The sequence below is a fragment of the Mixophyes fleayi genome, chromosome 8 (assembly GCF_038048845.1).
Source record: "Mixophyes fleayi isolate aMixFle1 chromosome 8, aMixFle1.hap1, whole genome shotgun sequence".
NCBI lineage: Eukaryota > Metazoa > Chordata > Amphibia > Anura > Limnodynastidae > Mixophyes > Mixophyes fleayi.
This window is the reverse complement of record NC_134409.1, coordinates 101,707,758-101,727,436: the sequence shown is the minus strand read 5'-3', so window position 1 is coordinate 101,727,436 and position 19,679 is coordinate 101,707,758. Positions and strand designations below refer to the sequence as shown.

The window sequence follows — 19,679 nt, the reverse complement described above, 5'->3', positions numbered from 1 at the left end:
ATTTATTCACTGTTTAGTGTATATTATATAAACTGCTATATATTCACTGTCAGAATAATGCTTCATCCTCATAGATTCATTGTTTGTAAAAGCAGACTATGGATTTGCCCCACAGCTTCCTTTAGTCTATGGCCAAGTTTAGTCTTAAACTGTTGTGGGCCATGAACAATGGGCTAAGACTTTACTAAAAGTAAAATGAAGGTTCTTAACTGCATTATATATAGGCTGACCCTGTACATGAAAGTAATTGTTAAACATGGAGACATTGCTACTACATGAACATCGGGAAATATATTTGCGCAGAGGATATATTTTTGTGTAGTGGGTAGTAGCTCGTACTACTCTAGTAGGTTCTCTTGTGTGTAAATAGGGGAGGACACAAAGCACAATAAACTGTATCGTATTGTTTGTCTTGTGTTTTTCTAAATATCTACTTTTAGTTCAAAAACCTTATATTATTTTAACTGTATTTTATTGTAATATATTTTTATTAGTTATACAGTTATATTTTAACCAGGTATAATGTCAAGGTCCAGGTGTTTTCGGCTTAAAGCACCAGTGTTCAATGATTCCATATTTCTATGATCAGAAGTACTTATTTGTTTGTATTTGCTACTTCAGTAACATAAATATGATGTTGCATATCAGGACAATTTGCTTTCTGGACCACCCTGTTGTTGACCTGATTTTACGTGACTGTGGAAGGATGATGGTGCTGTGTGTGTATGCAAGCCAGTCACCAAGAATATGCATAAGTTGTGTTTCAGTTAGGTAAGAGGATATGCTATAGAGGGGGCTCCATGAGAAACACTCACTTGATCACATCCTTGCCTCTTGTGTCAATGTATAAATACTTTTACAGATTTCATTATGCTTTACACTATATTCAAATGTATGATGGGCTTTGAGAGTACTTAATCCTTATTACTATACCAACAAATTATTACATCACTGCTATTATATTTAACATTTTATTTAAATCCAGCTACCTGCCTGGTATGTGGGCCATGTTTTCATTCTTGTCTTGCCATTCTTTAGCAACCTCTTCCGCCCAGTACATCTTTGTATTATTCTGTATGTTTTGATTATTTCCCAGTTGCCTGGCATTGCAGAATTTTGTGGCGCCCTAGAAATCAACAATAGTAATAATAATTTCAATCATATTCATTATAGGTCTTAGGTGTCACTAACACTTTTGATTAACATAGCTGGATTAGCAGGACTATTAAAAATATCTTAGTTGGTCTCTCTTACTTTGTCTAAACCGTATAGTCCATTAGGCTATAGATCTGTTCCAGTTTGCTTGTTCGTCAATAGCCAGTTATTGGAGTTCATAAGAAGACCCGGCAGTGTCTACTTCTAGTACCATGGACAGCAGCTGCTTGTAAAATTAACACCACAATTGAATATTCAGAGATGTTTGTCCTTAGCAACTGTTTACATATATATTTTTAGATCCCAGAGTATTCTTTCCACTTTCTATACTATGATTAGGGAAACACATTAACAAACATAATTATATATGTCCATGGTGCATTTATATAGATTCATCAACTTGTTATATTTCTGGCAACAGCTGCACCTCAGGTCTGTGATTTGTTTAGAAACACAAAATAAATGAGAATTGACATGTTTAAGAGTGGTTTCATCTGAGCCCTTAAACTGTATAATCTAGAACGGATTCTGCATTATTATGTTTTATTTATAATGTTTGAGATAATGTCTGTCTCATACAACATAGGCTAATTGAAGTCTCAAATTAAAAATGTGTCCTGGATTGAATTTAGAATATAAAAATATAGGACTAGGAACAGTATATAAAGTGGATTCTAGTTTTAAGTATAACCTAAAGGGTAACACATTTTATCTCAATTTTATTATTATCAAGTTACTTGGGAGAATTTTTAATTGGGACAAGGGGGAGTATCCCTTATAGTTATATTGTGCACTATTGATTACCTATTGCTTTAGTCTATTGAACTACACAGACATTTTGCCAGCAGCAGTGCCCAATACATATGGTTCCACCACCAGTCGTGCCACACATACAACATGCCATCAGTAGTGCCCCACACATGGTATACCAGCAGCATAGTGCCCACACACATTGATTATGCTGCGAGCAATACCTCACATACATTGTGCAAGCTGTAGTGAGGGGTTAATTTGCAATGAAGGGTTAATTTGACATTACCATTGCTGTGATTCGTTTCTCACAAAGTGTGGTCTGCAAACAATATACTTTTTATGTTTTTTTTAAATCCAGTATTTTTATTGAAATTTTTTAAGATATAAACATACTAAACAACAAAAAGAAAAGAAAAACAATCGCATACATATCGGAATTAAATGACGGAATTTACAAGATTACATTAAAGCATAATAATAATAAATGTGCTATATTCATTCAGGATCATACATCGTAAATGCTTATACATAAGTATGTTACACATGCAGGGTTTATTACATGGACTCAGATACTTATTATAAGAACTGCGGTAGCCATACATTTAAATAGATAGAGCATCTGTACTAGATGACACAGGATAGAATGGAGACTCTAACCATCTGTACCATATATTCTCAAATTCCTTCAGAGCCTGTCTGCTAGTATAAACAAATCTCTCGTGCCTTATGGTGGTATTGATCAGTGCCTTCCAATTTTTAACCGTGGGACTCATCGGGGCCAACCACAGCCTCGCTATACAGACCTTAGCCAACATCAATAACTGTGAAATGTACATTTTTGTCAGTTTATTAACTTTCCCCTTCAATCGGAGCCTAAAGAGACAAGTGGCCGGTGAACTAAGAGACACTTCAATTCCAGTAACCTGAATACATCTCCTGATCCTTCGCCAGAATATTTGTATACATGAACACTCCCATAGAAGGTGCCAAAAGTTAGCATTGATCGAATTGCATTTCGGACAGTTAGGGGTAGCATCCGGGCGAAATTTTGCCAATCTAATAGGGGTAAAGTAGGCCCTGTGTAAGATAAACACCTGTATTTGTTGAAATTTTAATGATGAAGTATAACCTTTAGTACTGTCTGTAACCATTTCCCACTCCTTATCTGATAAAGGGCCAATATCTATTTTCCACTGATTCCTCAAACCATCCAAATCATCTGCAGTGGATTCATACAGAAGACATGAATACATTCGAGAGATCAGACCCCTATAACCCAAGGCCTGTAATTGTTTCCTCAGTGGATCCACCCCAAACACCAAAGTCTCCCCTTTAAATTGTGTGTTTAGGGCATGTCGTAACTGAAGGTAAGAATAAAACATTGTTCTGGGTACAGAGAATTCCCCAACCAACTGTTCGAAGGATTTAAGTACATTTGTATCATAAAGCTGACCTACCGACACCACACCCAACCGAGACCACTCCCTGGCCCTCTTCACTGTATTCAACTTCTCAAATTTCTTTGCCCCCCAGATAGGAGTATATGGATCAATGTCAGTTTGTTTCATTATTTTATTACAGATTGTCCAAATCTTAACTGCCTGAATCAGGAGCGGAGGAGCCCGCATACCAAGCCGTCCCACCAGCAGTGACTGTAAGGGAGTGTGATTAGAATTAAATTGGTGTACCAACACCCAATGTAGCTCATGGTAATCGGGGTCCGAAACCCATGCCTTAAGGTGGACCAATTGAGAGGCAAAATAATATAATTTCAAGTTAGGAAGTGCAAATCCACCAGAAGATCTGGATCTATACAGCGAGCTGAGCTTGACCTTAGCCTTTCCCCCTCCCCAAACCAATGAAATCAAATAGCTATCAATGCATCGGAAAATGGAGGGTGGAATATATACAGGTGACTGCTGGAGTATATATAAAAACTTTGGCTGCACCATCATCTTAATTAAATTTATCCTACCGGAGACAGAAAGTGGGAGCTTCTTCCATACATGAGTTTTTTCTTTAATGTATTTGATTTGGGGCCGCAAATTAAGTTCTACATATTCAGCGGGGGTATTAGAGATCCATATTCCCAAGTATTTGAATTTCGATGCCCATTTTAACTGTAAGCCTTCTGGCATTGTCACGGGACACTCCCATCCCAGAGGGAACATGCTAGATTTATCCCAATTAATTTTTAGGCCGTAAAAAAACCCAAATCCATCAACCACCCGCAGCAAATGTTTTAGGGAAGTGTCGTGATCTGAAAGGAACAACAGCATATCATCTGCATATAATGCCACCTTATCCTCTCTGTGCTCTGATCTAAGTCCCACAATTTCTCTATCATGCCGGATCTTACAGGCCAGTGGCTCTATTGCTAATGCAAACAGGGCTGGAGACAACGGGCATCCCTGTCTAGTACCCCGCTCTAATTGAAATTGTTGAGAAAGATGCCCATTGACACAGACCCGCGCCACTGGATGTGAATACAAAAGTTTAACCCATTTTATAAATTCCGGGCCCACTCCAAATCGGGACAATCAATATACTTTTTATGTTTTTTGTTGCAGAAGAGGTGGATACTGGCCTGGTCAATATAAGTTAATCACTTCGGGAAGCTCTCTCCTTCAGATATATATTTCCCACTGTATTTATTATGTTATAATGTATATTCTAACCATATTCTATGATGACACAAGTATCAGGTCTGCAAGAACTATGGCCACACTGGGAAGGTCTGATCCTGTTAAGATGGAGCTAAGTAAAGCCTATTACGGAGAAGTGCTATGTGCCAGCTCAAGCCGCTATTGATTGCCAGGTTAGGCTTCTAGATGACTGGCTAGACTCTGAAGGAAGTGTCGGTTATCCAGAGAGGAATCCTCTGCAGATTAACAGCAAAGGGGTTAAACATTTGTAACAATGCCTTGCTAATCCCATCACCCACTAAATAGGCTCCTTACAGGAATACCTATTGTGTGAGCCTAACATTTCCATGGTGCTCTCCAGAGAGTGTGGAGCTGTTGCAGGCATGAAGTCCTCAACGGAGAAGAGTATTACCTCACTTACTGTCAAACCCTTGGGAGATAAGAGTTGCCAATCCAGTAATGGAGAGGAGACAGATATTAGCCCAGAGAGATAAGGAGCTTAGATACTAAGTACTGCTCTGGAGGTTGGTACCAGGATACAGGTAATAAAACGCTGATAGAGATTGGGAAGGAGACAATGATAATGAGCTGAAAGTCAGGACTAGCAAGGGGTTATGGCTCCCGCTGGGTTGACTGAAGATTAGAGTGCAGCAGAAGAAATACAAGGATTAGCAAATCCTCTTCCTTTTTCTGGGTATTCTTTCATTGGACTTGTAGATTGGTCGATCCACTGAAAGTGGGTTCACAGTGAAGCGAGCCTGCTGCCTTGCTGGAAGCATCAAGATAGAATATTCTGCAGCCCAGTATCATTCTGCATCAGATACCCAGGTTTAGTCCTTAAAAGACATTGATGTATATTGATCCCTTGTGTATTATATATACTGCAGTAAGATATGTTAACCCTGTCTTAAAATAGCTGCAATTGTTATCTGTGGTGCTTTTTATGAATAAGCTATGCATTTTGTTATCTGAATAGTTGCTTGGTGATATACATTCGTTCCCATGTCCACATTACTAAGGATGGCGGTAAGAGCTAAGCTGGTGCGTTAGTATTTCCCGGGTAATCCTGGGTGCACTGTCTGCCATCTGGCCAGGGTAAATAGCCTGTGGGCGCCACGGTATCGTGATGATGTTCATGCACATTGATTGTAATGTGACATTGCATAGAGAACCCTACACACATACATTATGTGACCATTACTGCAAAACTCCGCAAAATGAAACCCTTACTGTTTGGTGATCTGAGGTTTGTGGCCCATTCCACAGAGACTGCAGCCAGGATTATAGTTTGGACAATCTGAGAGATTTGTGATGTCAATGCATCATCATGTGCATCAGCTTTCAGTCTCCCCCTTTAAGTTCCAGCTGTCACTGCACCTGCAGCTTCTGGCACTGTCAAAGGGGTCCTTAGGTCATGTATAAAAACACACTTACAACTGAATTCATCCATTGAGCTGGTTTTCAGTCAGGATCTAGGATGCAGCCTGCTGAACCTACCTGCTTTAAAAAGAACCAGCTACAGTAATCAGTAAGAGCAGCAAGGCCTAAGCCTTTTCCCTGCAATACATTTATTTGGACTCCAGTTTCTCTATATATTTTGGGGGTCTATCGACTACACTTTCTTCCTGCTTTCAGTTTGCACCTGTTTGTAATCATAGTTAACAAGTATGGCATGTTTATTGCATGGCCTACAAAATGAAACTTGCCTGGTTATTGACTTATTGTTGCTCTATAATACATTTATTACTCTTCCATACATTACAGAATATAATACAGTTTTATCAGAATTATCCCTGTGCCGCCATTACATCATAGGTTAATGAATTTCTATGCTGCATTATTTTTCCATTTAGCAGTCAAATCCTAATAAAGGACTTGTCAGCACTTCAGTTCAGCAACTCTCAGTGTCAGTTTGTGACCTAATTTTAATTGCATTGTATTGTAAAATGAGTAATGTTTTGCTTGTGTGCTATGAATATGCATTCCCATTTTTGTCTTGTTTAAATATAGTTTTGAGCTATAAAGTGTTTTTTATATGTAAATATGTAACCTTATATAACTGCAATTGCTGTAATCAGACAATAAGAGAATATGCAAACAAAAATGCTAAGATACAAATCAACTTTTGGCCAAGTTAATGTCAATCTTTCAGCATTGGAGAATAAAAACAAAATGAAACATTATCCACACATCTTATATTTTGGATGGCCCCTTAACCCGATGTAAAACAGCGTGTATTGAATTTCCCTCCATATACACGGACCTCGGGGAGGGGAGTAGTCCCAAAGACAGGTGTGTGCCCCCAGCCTCCAACATGTTTCGATTACAAATAGTCAAGGCTTGACTATAAACTATATATTGGGACATCTTTTAAAAATGAGTGAATTTCATATACAGACATTCATGTGATACATCCAATTGTTAGGAGGGAACCACAAGGATTGAAATGGTTTCTGAGTTATGACCATGTATGTAATAGTTTTGTATAGGAGTGTGTAAGTTTCTCAGTTGTGAGCTCTGTTCCTATATTTCATTTTGTTTTCTTTTGTATCATATTTGTAGTTCTTGTGGATCAGAGTTATTATGGAGACTGCTAGAGTACTGAGTTTTTTTTGCGCCATGTACCACTGAATTTATATATTTTATATTTGCATGGGAATAATATTATTACCACGTGTTGCATATTTGTTGTGCCCCAACTCTTCCTCTGGCAATACCCCCAGCAGTGGGCCACGCTTGTGGCCGAGTGGAGAAAAATCTGGAAAAAAGTGAAAATGCACTGCTGATTCGGCTATATTTGCCTTAAAACAAAGACACTAAAGTTTGAAAACATCTAAATATTTGTATTGATGTCCTAACTCTCTAGAGTGACTGTGCACAGGTGCTATTTGCATACTGCATGCTGGGAAAGAACACAAAACTTTTGTACAGAAAATAATTTGTCCTCACCTGGGAGCATTTACTAACTTTCTTGCATCCTTATCTTTGACATTGCTGTCAAACTGCATTTTGCCTTGCAAAGAAAACAGTGTTTTAAACAATCAATGTGTTGTCTCATTCAGTCTCATGTGCTAACTTTCCGGCTCCGGTAACAGGTAGCTTGCTCATCGCCAGGTGGCCATAACAGCAGTCTAGTGTCTGTCTGCTATAGACTGTGCCACACATCTCATCTGAGTCAAACTGTTTTCAACCACTGTATGAAAGGTTTGCAAAGATCTCACAGCGGTGTTGTCCCATCCTGTTATTTGAGCGTGAGTAACGGTTAAAGTGTACCTTGAAAACCTATTGTTTATTTTATGCCAGCCCAATAGGGTGTATGCTGCTCCATGTTGTATTGGTGAGTATTAGTAATACCACTTTCATACTGCCGCCCCGGCAATATCCCGGGTTTTTCAAGCCGGGTTTTTGCCGGGGCTTGGAGCGTCCCAGCTCAGAAACACCATTCATACTGCACCTCGGACCCAGGAATTTCCCAGGTTGACCCCATTCATACTGCACAAGTCTATGCCCTGGCAATTTGTGGGAGTCATCACCAGAGCAGTTTTCATTGGCTGAAAATTGGTGATGTCATTGAAAGGTCTTCCACGGGCTCCCACCGATGACATCATCCTCCAGAGACAGGCAGACAGCCAATCAGCTTGTTTTCTGTGCAACCCGGGTTGAAAAACCCAGGTTGCACCATTCATAGTGCAGGCAACCCTTCCAGTCGGGGTCCCTCAGGGCTCTGTTCTGGGACCCTTACTCTTCTCTCTATACACCTCCTCCCTGGGTGAACTCATCAGCTCCTTCGGCTTCAGCTACCACCTCTACGCTGACGACACTCAACTATACCTCTTCTCTCCTGATCTCTCTCCCTCCCTCCTCTCTAGGGTGTCCGCCTGCCTCTCTGCCATCTCCTCCTGGATGTCCTCTCGATTCCTCAAACTTAACCTTGCCAAAACTGAGCTCATAGTTTTTCCTCCCTCTCATACCCCATCCCCTTCTGACCTCTCCATCACTGTCGACAACACCTCTATCTCCCCTGTCCCCCAACTTCGCTGCCTTGGTGTCATCCTCGACTCCTCTCTCTCCTTTGGCCCCCACATCCTCTCTCTTGCTAAATCCTGCCGCTTCCAGCTCCGCAACATCGCTCGCATCCGGCCCTTCCTCTCCCAAGATGCCACCAAATGCCTTATCCACTCTCTGATCATCTCCCGCCTGGACTACTGCAACCTCCTCCTCACTGGCCTCCCCCACTCTCATCTCGATCCCCTTCGATCCGTCCTTAACGCTGCAGCTAGGCTTATTTTCCTCTCTCGCCTCTCCTCTTTTGTCTCCCCCCTCTACCTAGCCCTTCACTGGCTCCCATTCCCCTTCAGAATCCTCTTTAAGCTCCTCACACTCACCTACAAGGCCCTCGCCAACTCCACTGCGCCCTACATCTCCACCCTCCTCTCTATTCATGCTCCATCCCGCCCTTTCCGTTCTGCCTCTGACCGTCGCCTCTCTTCCCCCCTTATAACCTCCTCCCACGCGTGTATCCAAGACTTCGCCCGCGCTGCCCCCCTCCACTGGAACAAGCTCCCTCCCTCCATCAGAACTTCCCCTAATCTGTCCAGTTTAAAACGGGCCCTAAAAAGCCACCTTTTTCTTAAAGCCTTTCTGTCTCCCACTTAACTTCCTACCTTATCTTCTGCCTCTGTCCCCCTACTCTCCCTCTCTCCCCTGCGTCTCTCTGTCTGTCCACCCCTCCCCTTAGATTGTACGCTCCTCTGAGCAGGGCCATCTCTCCTCCTGTTTCCACCACTTCTAACTCTGCTCTCCAGCTACTTAGCCCTCCTCCTCGAGGGTCCTCCACCCCACGTCCACTCTCGCTCCCTCCTCCCCCCTGGGGGTCTCCCTGTCTTCCGCGCCCTCCTTCTTGGGCCCCGTCGTTTGCGGATCCTCCCTCCCCCTTCCCCGCCCTCTCTAGCTGTGCATTGAGCTTACTGAGTTGCTGTGTTTACTGTACTGTGCTGTCTCCCATTGTATTGTAATTTTGTTTGTCTCTGTACGGCAATGCAGATGCCTTGTAGCGCCTTATAAATAAATATTAATAATAATAATAATAATAATAAATACATATGGTAAGTGTAACGTGTGTGAGGTAGGTACTCCAACTCATATTTTTCTCTATGAGTCATAGGCCTCTACCACTGCTCATCACTTTTATATTTACATACAGTTCAGGCTTTTGAATTTGATGTAGAGAATTTTGAAGTATGGAAAATTCTACTGTACTGAGACCTTGTTCTTTTGAAATTGCGGTTAGGGAAAGGTACGTTACCTGTAATTATTTTTTATTATTAATAAAAAAAATTATTTTTAAGTGTAATTACAACATGTAGTCTGTGTACATTTCCATATAAGGACAAATACAAGTAGTACATAGAAAGGTGTTTGATAATACAATAGAATATTGGTATTAATGAACCAAGATATAAGAAAGAAAGAAACAGCTTTTCATATGAGTGGATAAAGGCGGTGGGTGATGGGGGTGTTGATGAGTGGGAGGAGATGTAGGAGTCACTGGTGGTCAGAAGTTTGTTGTGACTATGAGAAAGACTTTTTTTTTTTTTTGTTGTAAAGAGTCTGAAAGTCCTTGGGTGGAGCTGCCTCCGGGTTTAGCTGTATTGTATAGGAACCAGAGTTCCTAGATCTGAACACATTTATATTTATAAGATTTATTATTGAAGTACGCCGTAATATTTTCTATTGCCTCCACACCAACAGATTTTGAGGCAAGGGTGGTGCTTCAATATGTTTTCAGTGGCTTGCCACTAAACATTCAGCCACATGTAAGATCATTTTGTCTGCTTACATGTCAACTCCTTCTATTGACATGCCCAACAAGAAGCAACAAATAACCTTTGAGATTTTGGGATGGGACAAATGATATAGCTTAGTGAGGAGAATATGTTATCCCAAAATGCTGAAAACTTTGAGCAGGTTCAAGAGATGTGGAGAAAGGAGCCAATGTGTCCAGAGTTTCTTCAACATATTGAAGATGTTTGTCTATGATTTCTATGAAGCCAAGTGGCAACCAGGTACCACATATAGTAAATTGTATACACATTCTCTTTCATTAGAGTAAAAACTGAAGATTTTGCATTTTTTTCTCTAATTATGGTCCAAGAGTCTCCATCTGATGGCCCACCCTGGTCGATCATCCAATAAATTTTGTGTTTAGAGGATTGGATTTGTTTGACCATAGGTAATGTATAGTACAGGGTAGATATCATACCTTTGTTAAGGGTCTGCCATAGCAGATCTCCTCAAAAGAAGTTAATGGTCTGTAGATGGTCTTTTTTGGTAGGAAATTGATTTAATATTGGTGTTGTGTTGTATTCAAAGAGTCCAGTTTCCAGAAACTGAAATCTATGTTGTATAGTGGTTAAAACAGTGTTAGATCTACCTTCCAGTATGTATACCACCATCCTGTCAAAGGGAGTTCAGGAGGAAACTCACAATTATGTGATATGGGAGAAAAGTAAGATGGGAGAGTAAATACCTTAAAGTGAGGTCCACAGTGGACCTAAATATGTAAAGATAAATGAATAACTGGATAACTAAGAGCTATTGGTGGTCTGTTATTAGGATAAGTCTAGAGGACTCCCAAAATTGTATACCTAAATTAGGCGACGAAACCAGATGCTGACTAATAATAAACTCCACCTTAAATATTATAAACCAAAAGCAGTATAAACACCAATTATTTTTCTTAGAAAGGATCAAAATTGTTGTCTCTTGATTCAAATGTATCAAAGAAAAGACAAACAAAGAGCAAATAGATCCTATCTAAGATAAAATACCACCATAGAAATACAATATCATGCAATACATTTATTTAAATCTCAGATAAAAAACATGCATATATAATAAAAAAACAGTAATAAAACATACTCCATATAACCATTAATCCAGACTAGTTCTAATATTGTATTGTATAGAAATCGCTTATAGTGCACATATAGTGATAAATAGTCTCATTGGAAATGATTTATAACTTGGATTTTTGATAATAGGATCAAAGGAACAATCGTATCAATTATAATCCATGTATCAGTTATAAAATATATACCACAGTCTTAGGTGGATCACAATTCCTGTTTAATCACAATCATACAGCTGTCCATGTTAGAAATGAGAGATATAAATCATAGTTGGTGCATCTGACTCATGAAGTCCTGCCAGCGAGTTTGGACTCCACCTGCTAGAGCTACATAACGAGTCTATCTTCCATAATTAAAGACTCATTCTCTCTCCACTGTAATGATCTTACCCACATCGGGTAAGAAGAAAAATTTTAAATAGTGGAATCAAGCTGAGAATTGAGGTCTCTTGTTCAATCAATCAAACCAAGATCAGGCGCTCTGATCACAGTTCACAGGAGTAAAACTGACGCGTTTTGCCACTATTACTAAGTTAACCCGTGCATTCTATCAAATCAAGCTACTTAAGGTCTTAAAAAGGTTCTTGTCATGCATTTGGGCCTAGCCCAGGCCTCCTCAGGGGAAGATCGTTACCTCCCAACGCAAGCGCCCTTTTTAGTGTGTGTCTATGAGGTAAAATTACCTCATAAAAATGAGTTTGAGCCCTCAACTCGTAAATTTAGCCTTTACTACCCCTATCACGGGGGGAAGGGGGGATGATGGAAGTTAACTGACTTCACTATTCTAATTTTTTTGTCAAATAATGACAGTATACCAGATTTCAGGTCAATTGGATGAGCCCTTTCTGAGAAAATAGTTTTTTCCACACACACACACACACACACACTAACACACGCCCCTAGGCTTTTACTTTTATATATTAGATAATGCTAAGAATTTAGTAGGTCAGTGTATAACTCCGCCCAGCAGGTGGCGCTGCAGCTTGGTTTTTTTTTCACACACAGACTAACACACGCCGCTAGGCTTTTATATTATAGATATATATATATATATATATATATATATATATATATATATATAAAACAAAATAAGCGGGAGGGGGCGCCACATAGTATAATACTGTATGTAACAATACAGGCTAATGTGCCAAGTAGTAGAAATAAAGATCACCACGTGGGTACAGACACACAGGTAGAAGTGAATCAAATAAAATAGGTGCACTCAAGAGTACCAGCACCAAGCAAATATAATATGCGTACCAGATATAAAATCTTTAAGGCTTATCTGTTAGTATCCTGTATCATCAAGAGCTCAGGTTTTTCTTCCAAGTCAGTGTTGCCTCACACAGCGATAGGGGTACAGAGCTGGCACTTCATATGTCCCCAGTAGTAACCAATTTGTAAGATAGAGGAGACTCACATAGTGTGATACTGTATATCCACACATTTATTTTATAAAACAATACAGATGTAAACTTACATAAAACACTTTCAAATAGATCTTATCTGGGTATCTTTGTGAAAAGCCAAACCATTAAGAACATCAATGAAGGCTCACCAACATGCTGCTAGATTCAGGCTCACCAACATGCGGCTGGACTCAGTAGTCTCATCAGAAACAGTCATCAACGCGTTTCGTCTCATGTAATAAAGACTTCATCAGGAGGAAATACTTCCTGATGAAGTCTTTATTACATGAGACGAAACGCGTTGAGGACTGTTTCTGATGAGACTACTGAGTCCAGCCGCATGTTGGTGAGCCTGAATCTAGCAGCATGTTGGTGAGCCTTCATTGATGTTCTTAATGGTTTGGCTTTTCACAAAGATACCCAGATAAGATCTATTTGAAAGTGTTTTATGTAAGTTTACATCTGTATTGTTTTATAAAATAAATGTGTGGATATACAGTATCACACTATGTGAGTCTCCTCTATCTTACAAATTGGTTACTACTGGGGACATATGAAGTGCCAGCTCTGTACCCCTATCGCTGTGTGAGGCAACACTGACTTGGAAGAAAAACCTGAGCTCTTGATGATACAGGATACTAACAGATAAGCCTTAAAGATTTTATATCTGGTACGCATATTATATTTGCTTGGTGCTGGTACTCTTGAGTGCACCTATTTTATTTGATTCACTTCTACCTGTGTGTCTGTACCCACGTGGTGATCTTTATTTCTACTACTTGGCACATTAGCCTGTATTGTTACATACAGTATTATACTATGTGGCGCCCCCTCCCGCTTATTTTGTTTTAGATTTTATCCAGTACACCATCTGGCCTTGTGGGGATTTGGCAGCCGCCTGAACATAGGACTATCGTTTATCTAAAGGGACTTTTAATTTATACTTATTTGTCTGCCCAGAGTTACGCGCTGTACTATCTATTGTATTTTGTTATATATATATATATATATATATATATATATATAAAATATAGCCTAGAGGACTATTGAGGATATGCCACAGAGAGATGCTTCAAAGGCAAACCATCTCAAAGTATAGTAATGTTTCATATTGAGGAAGTCTCCATTCATAATTGGGTGTTGGCACGTGGGAAAGCTGGTTCTCATAGGGTTGCCTCTCCAAAAGAATTGCATCATCCATTTATGAATTTGAACTATGATGGGGTTAGGTACTGGCACCTGTAATGTCAGGAAGAGGTAAAGAAGTCTTAGGAGTAAGATCATTTTAATCAAGATTGTTCTGCCTAGCTACACTAGTATAATATTAGTGCAGCACTGGACTGCATGGGTGGGTAATGCACCTCCTTGATTGTGCTTTCCTCTGTCCTGGCTAGCTCTTGGGTGTGGGCATAAGTGACCAGAGGGTCCCCACATTTGCAGGTATTAGAACTATGTCTGTTAAGTGTGTACACAGGTGTTGCTGTGTGGAAATGCAGTACAATAGTTGTACATGGCTTGTACAGTTCTTAGGTGTTTCACAGCTTTCACTTATAGAATATACTTCGCCTTACTCTTCCTGTACAGAACTTAAAGCGGTGATATGGTTATGATAACAGGACAATCAGATTTAGTGGAATGCCTCAGCACACTTCCATTTTCTGTCAGCACTCAGTTTCGGTGATACTCATATCCCTGATGACGGACAGTCCGACATGAATTACCACAACATTTTCAGTGCGAAGCGTGGGATCTCTGATATAGTGTCCATATCAGCTGTTTAAAAAATAACTTCTAATAATTCCGAGGCTTTAACATGCAGGCAGCAGGGATTGACGTTACTTTCAACGTCGACACCAATCATCCTGCACTTAAAGGCGCAATGGAAACAGGCGCCACCTCTACAATGTTTCATAGGAAGGCTTCTATAATGCAGAGGCAGCGCCTGTTTTCATTGCGCCTTTAAGTGCAGGAATATCAGTGTTTTAGTACCCAACCCCTCAGTTTCACTCACCCCTCCTCTGCGGGGATTACATGACTCACTTGTTTGAACTTTGCCACTTTCTTGCTAGTGTTCTCTCAGAAAAAAGCAAATCCATCTCGCTCTAAGGTTAGGACTTCCTCATCATTTGTACCTAAAAGTTATTTATAATTATATAGGAAATACAAAATGAGGGGGTGCTCTCACAACCGAGGTTATTATCAAGAGAAAAATGGTGAAAAGAATCACCTGAGAGAGATTGTTAACTGAGGCACTCCAGTCCCTTGGAAAATATTTAAAAACAAATTTTATTGAAAAATTTTATAAAATTAGATATACCAGATAACATCACAGTCGGCGAATATTAAAATAAAGAGGTGATGAAAAATAAAGATAAGTGATAGAAATGGTTAAAAATACCCTTCCGGGAAGCCGGTGGTCACAAAATTGTGACACTTGTAATTAACTGGGAATAATACCCATAATTATGGACTAAGTATCAATGAGATTCAATATAACACGGTTTAATGGGATTCAATTATATTCCCTATATTCATCGATACATAGTGTGTCACATATAGCCAGCAAGTGTGTCCACTCTGAATTGAATAACCGTAGTGTAAGAATGCACTTGAAGGGGTTATAATTGTCAAAACCACTCAGGTATAGTGGTCTGACATAGACATACAAAGGAACTTAAGTAAATGTATATATAGTTCCAAAAAATCAGGATTGGTACTCTAACCTAGTACCCTCTCATGCAATGTGTGAAAGAGAGGGGTTAACTAAGTCATAACCACAGAGGATTTCCTTCTAACACATATCTGCTGTATTAGGAATTGAGTCAGTTCTGCCTATAATCATACTGATAGTAAAGATCTGACTAGCGATATTAAGGAACCTCAAATCTCCTCCTGTTTGTCAGACAATATTGCCCTGGTGTTAAAACCCTAAACAAAGTGCACTGCTAAGTTCAAAATTAATTATAACATTAGATAGAGTGTGACACGATCGCGGCTAACTCCGCTGACCTGCTTCACACTTCCGGGTGTGTGACGTCACGCGTCACACGTGACCCGACGTACGTTTCGCCGTGATCGGCTTAGTCATGGGAAATTCATGGTGATGTTATCTGGTATATCTAATTTTATAAAATTTTTCAACAAAATTTGTTTTTAAATATTTTTCAAGGGACTGGAGTGCCTCAGTTAACAATCTCTCTCAGGTGATTCTTTTCACCATTTTTCTCTTGATAGTGTTCTCTCAGCCCTGTTCACCCCTTCTCGGGGTGGGTAACTTGTTTGCTGCCTTTCTGCTCCCAGCAGGATGTATCTGGGTTCACTCACTCAAATGCTGTGTCTCTCAGTCATACTGTTACATTCTGAGGTAATGTGGTATGTTCCCTCTGACTGAGCTCTCCTCTCTACCATACAGTCACATTCTGAGGTGATTTCTCCTTCAAATCTGTCCCATTTCACTCATATTCTCCGTCATGATGTACCTCGTGGCAGTAGGCCACGGGCTTGCCCCCCAAATTGCAAGAAGGATCCCAGGACCTCCTCCTCTCTGTCCCAAGTCCCTGGCTGTCACTTTCCCACTACACACTTCTTTTCAGCTCATACTAGCATTATGTTGCTATGCACCATTCCTGGTGGAGCTATGAATAACAACATAGATGTTACATAGGGAAGAATTTGGGGTACGTTTTCTTTATAGAGAGTGTTGTAACTACCAGTGATGTAAATTCCAAAGTGTTTGACCCTGTTAGATTTCCAGATGCACTTGCAGTTCGATTAAATACAGATATCATATATCTGAATTTAGTATATATTCTATAGAAGGTTAAAATCATCATTTTTCTACCAGGCAACATTTGGTTATTTTACATAATAACAAGGAATACGCAGATCGTTTCACGTTGCATTATAGAAGTTGCAATTAGATTTTAAGTGACTGAAAATGGAGAACGACACAAGTCTCACTCCTCCGTGTGATTTGAATTTGTTCTTGCATTGGAGTAAATACTACATTAGGTTAGAGACCTCTTGTCTTAGCTAGAACTACAAAACAAACACTTGTTTATTCTAGTAGATTTAAAACAGTCGGGGGGAAAAGATGGAGGCTGTAAACCTCAGTACATCCTTTGTTTTGTAAGTTACCTCTACGTTATCAGTTTCAGTAAATAAGGACTTTTTTCTAACACACTGATCTATCTTTATTTGTCTGCCTGTTACTCATCCAGAGTGTCCCGCCTTCCACATGCTGCTCTGTGCCAGACTTACCTCTTATCTCCTCCTCTCCGCTTGTCTCTGCCACTGCACATTCCATCTCAGTGGGATTGCTGTGACAGGTGATTAATAGCCTATTAGGACCAAATTACCAGATGAATGTTGGGCTTGGAAAATTTGACAGAAAAAGTGACAGGAGCAATAGTAAACTCAACACCTATGCATTCCAGGAAACAAATGCAACCATTTCTAAAATAATAGTCATTGATTCAGCTAAAAGACATTTCATGATATTTAATGAGCTAGGAAACTGGCAATTAAAACTGAAAGCAGCACGCCACAGAAAGGAACGTGTAGCAAAAGGTTTTTTGAGACTGTAAGTTGCTTGTTACAGAATTTTAAACTCCCATAATTTCTTATTAAAAGGCTTATTGAGTATTATCTGTAGAATGTAACCTGGGGATGAGCATTCAACTTCCCTCCCACTGTTATCAAGTGCTGATGATCGCTTATTGTACTTGCCCACACTGCCAGAATGTCCGGGAGACACACGCATTTGGTACTCCTGGAAGAGCAGGCCATTCTCCACATCTGCCCACTTCCTAGTGAATTGTAATTTTGGCCTTGCCCCATGTGGCAAAATAATGCTATTTCAGGGCCAAAATGATGCCCCTCTATCCTAACTCCCCACCTCCCCTCCAGGAAGGGAGGTGGGGTGTGAGGCAAGCATGTTGCCTGTTTATTAAAGGTCTTTTATGGTAGTGCAAAGTGCTTTTTATGGTAACACTTTTATGCATGGATTTGTGGGAAAGATGAACCTATGTGTGGGTAGTGCAAAAGTTTGTATCACCCAATAGAGAAGTCAGGAAATTCCTTACTTAATGCAAGATTTCATTTTGCAGACGGGAGTTATTTAATTGAGATAAAAAGGTGGATCAGGAGCATCTACAGATATGTTACTGCATTACGGTATAGAGCACAACCTTTGAATTTAATTTTTATCAAGGTCTCGAGCACTATTAAGATGCCACAAAAGTGTGAATCTGTCGCTCTCCAACAGTTCCATTTGGCAACATATTCAGTGGCAAAAGTGGATAGGATCCAATCATTTGGCACTGTGGCTGAGTAGTTAGATATCATTCAGCATGCCTGCTGGGGCCTATTAGTACAGTTATAAGAACACAGGATGCATTTACAAGAGTGTGGGAGGATGACCCAGTGGATATAAAGTAAGTTCTAATCGCCAAGAGAGCAGAGTGGTTTTGTGTGTCTGCATCAGCAAGACCAGTGTGAGTAAAGTCTAGTTCCAGCTCCAGTCATTACTTTACAGTTGTAATCTAGGTATTGCAGTGTGTTTATTAAAGACTGACAACAGTGTGCAGCTGACAGCCTACAAACATTCTACAGACAAGAGACGCTGCAGAACACATTCTCAGCTTAAACATACGGTAGCAGCACACCTACGAATGATTAAGAACTGTGACACTCCAAAAGTATGGGCATTACTTTCAGGTTATTTCCTGGAATTACATAACTTTCCTATCGGGGCAGCACAGTAGGTTAATTGGCTGCTATCAAAATTGAGCCTAGTCTCTTTCTCTCTCTCTCTCTGTCTGTGTATATTAGGGAATTTAGACTGTAAGCTCCAATGGGGCAGGGACTGATGTGAGTGAGTCCTCTGTACAGCGCTGCGGAATTAGTGTCGCTATATAAATAGCTGCTGCTGATGATATTGACCTAGATAAATGTAGCCCTTAATAATAAAGAGCACTACAGTTTTATAGTAAGTTGTCATCTGACATTAAACAAGAAGAACTCTTATAAGTGGCCTATTCAAATATATATTTTCAGGGCAATGGTGCCCCTGGTTGGCACCTAGCCCTCAAATCAAGACAGTCCCTCCTAAATTAGAACCGTTGGGACTCTCTATACTTATACACCAAACCACTAACAAGTGAACTGGATAACATTGATTATCTCATTACAATGGCACCTGTTAAGGGGTGGTACATATTAAGCTGCAAGTGAACAGTCAGTTCCTTAAGCTGATGTATTGGAAGCAGGAAAAATGGGCAGGTGTAAGGATCTGAGCGACTTTGAAAAGGGACAATTTGTGATGGCTAGACGACTGGGTCAGAGCATCGGCAAAATGGCAGGTCTTGTGGGGTGTACCCGGTATGTGGTGGTTAGTACCTACCAAAAGTTCTCCAAAGAAGGACAACTGGTCAACAAGTGACAGGGTCAAGGGCGCCGAAGGCTCATTGATGCGCATGGGAAGTGAAGGCTAGCCTGTCTGGTCCAATCTCACAGGAGAGCTAATTGCTGAAAAAGTTAATGCTGGCTATGATAGAAAGGAACCAGAACACACAGTGCATCATAGCTTCCTGCATATGAGGCTGCATAGCACATGACACATGACATGTACCACCTGCCTAAACATTGTTGCAGATCAAGTATATCCCTCCATGACAACAGTATTCCCTGATGGTACTGGTCCCTTGCAGCAGGATAATGTGTCCTGCCACACTGCACAAATTGTTCAGGAATGGTTTGAGGAACACAACAAAGAGTTCAAGGTGTTGACTTGGCCCCCAAATTCCC

At 40.2% G+C, this 19,679-nt stretch overlaps 1 protein-coding gene across 1 annotated transcript in view; it reads left to right on the top strand.

Moving 5' to 3' along the window:
* Nucleotides 1–19,679, top strand: part of CACNA1I (calcium voltage-gated channel subunit alpha1 I) — a 565,240-nt gene that overhangs the window by 394,420 nt on the left and 151,141 nt on the right. The gene's annotated exons all lie outside the window — the stretch shown is intronic.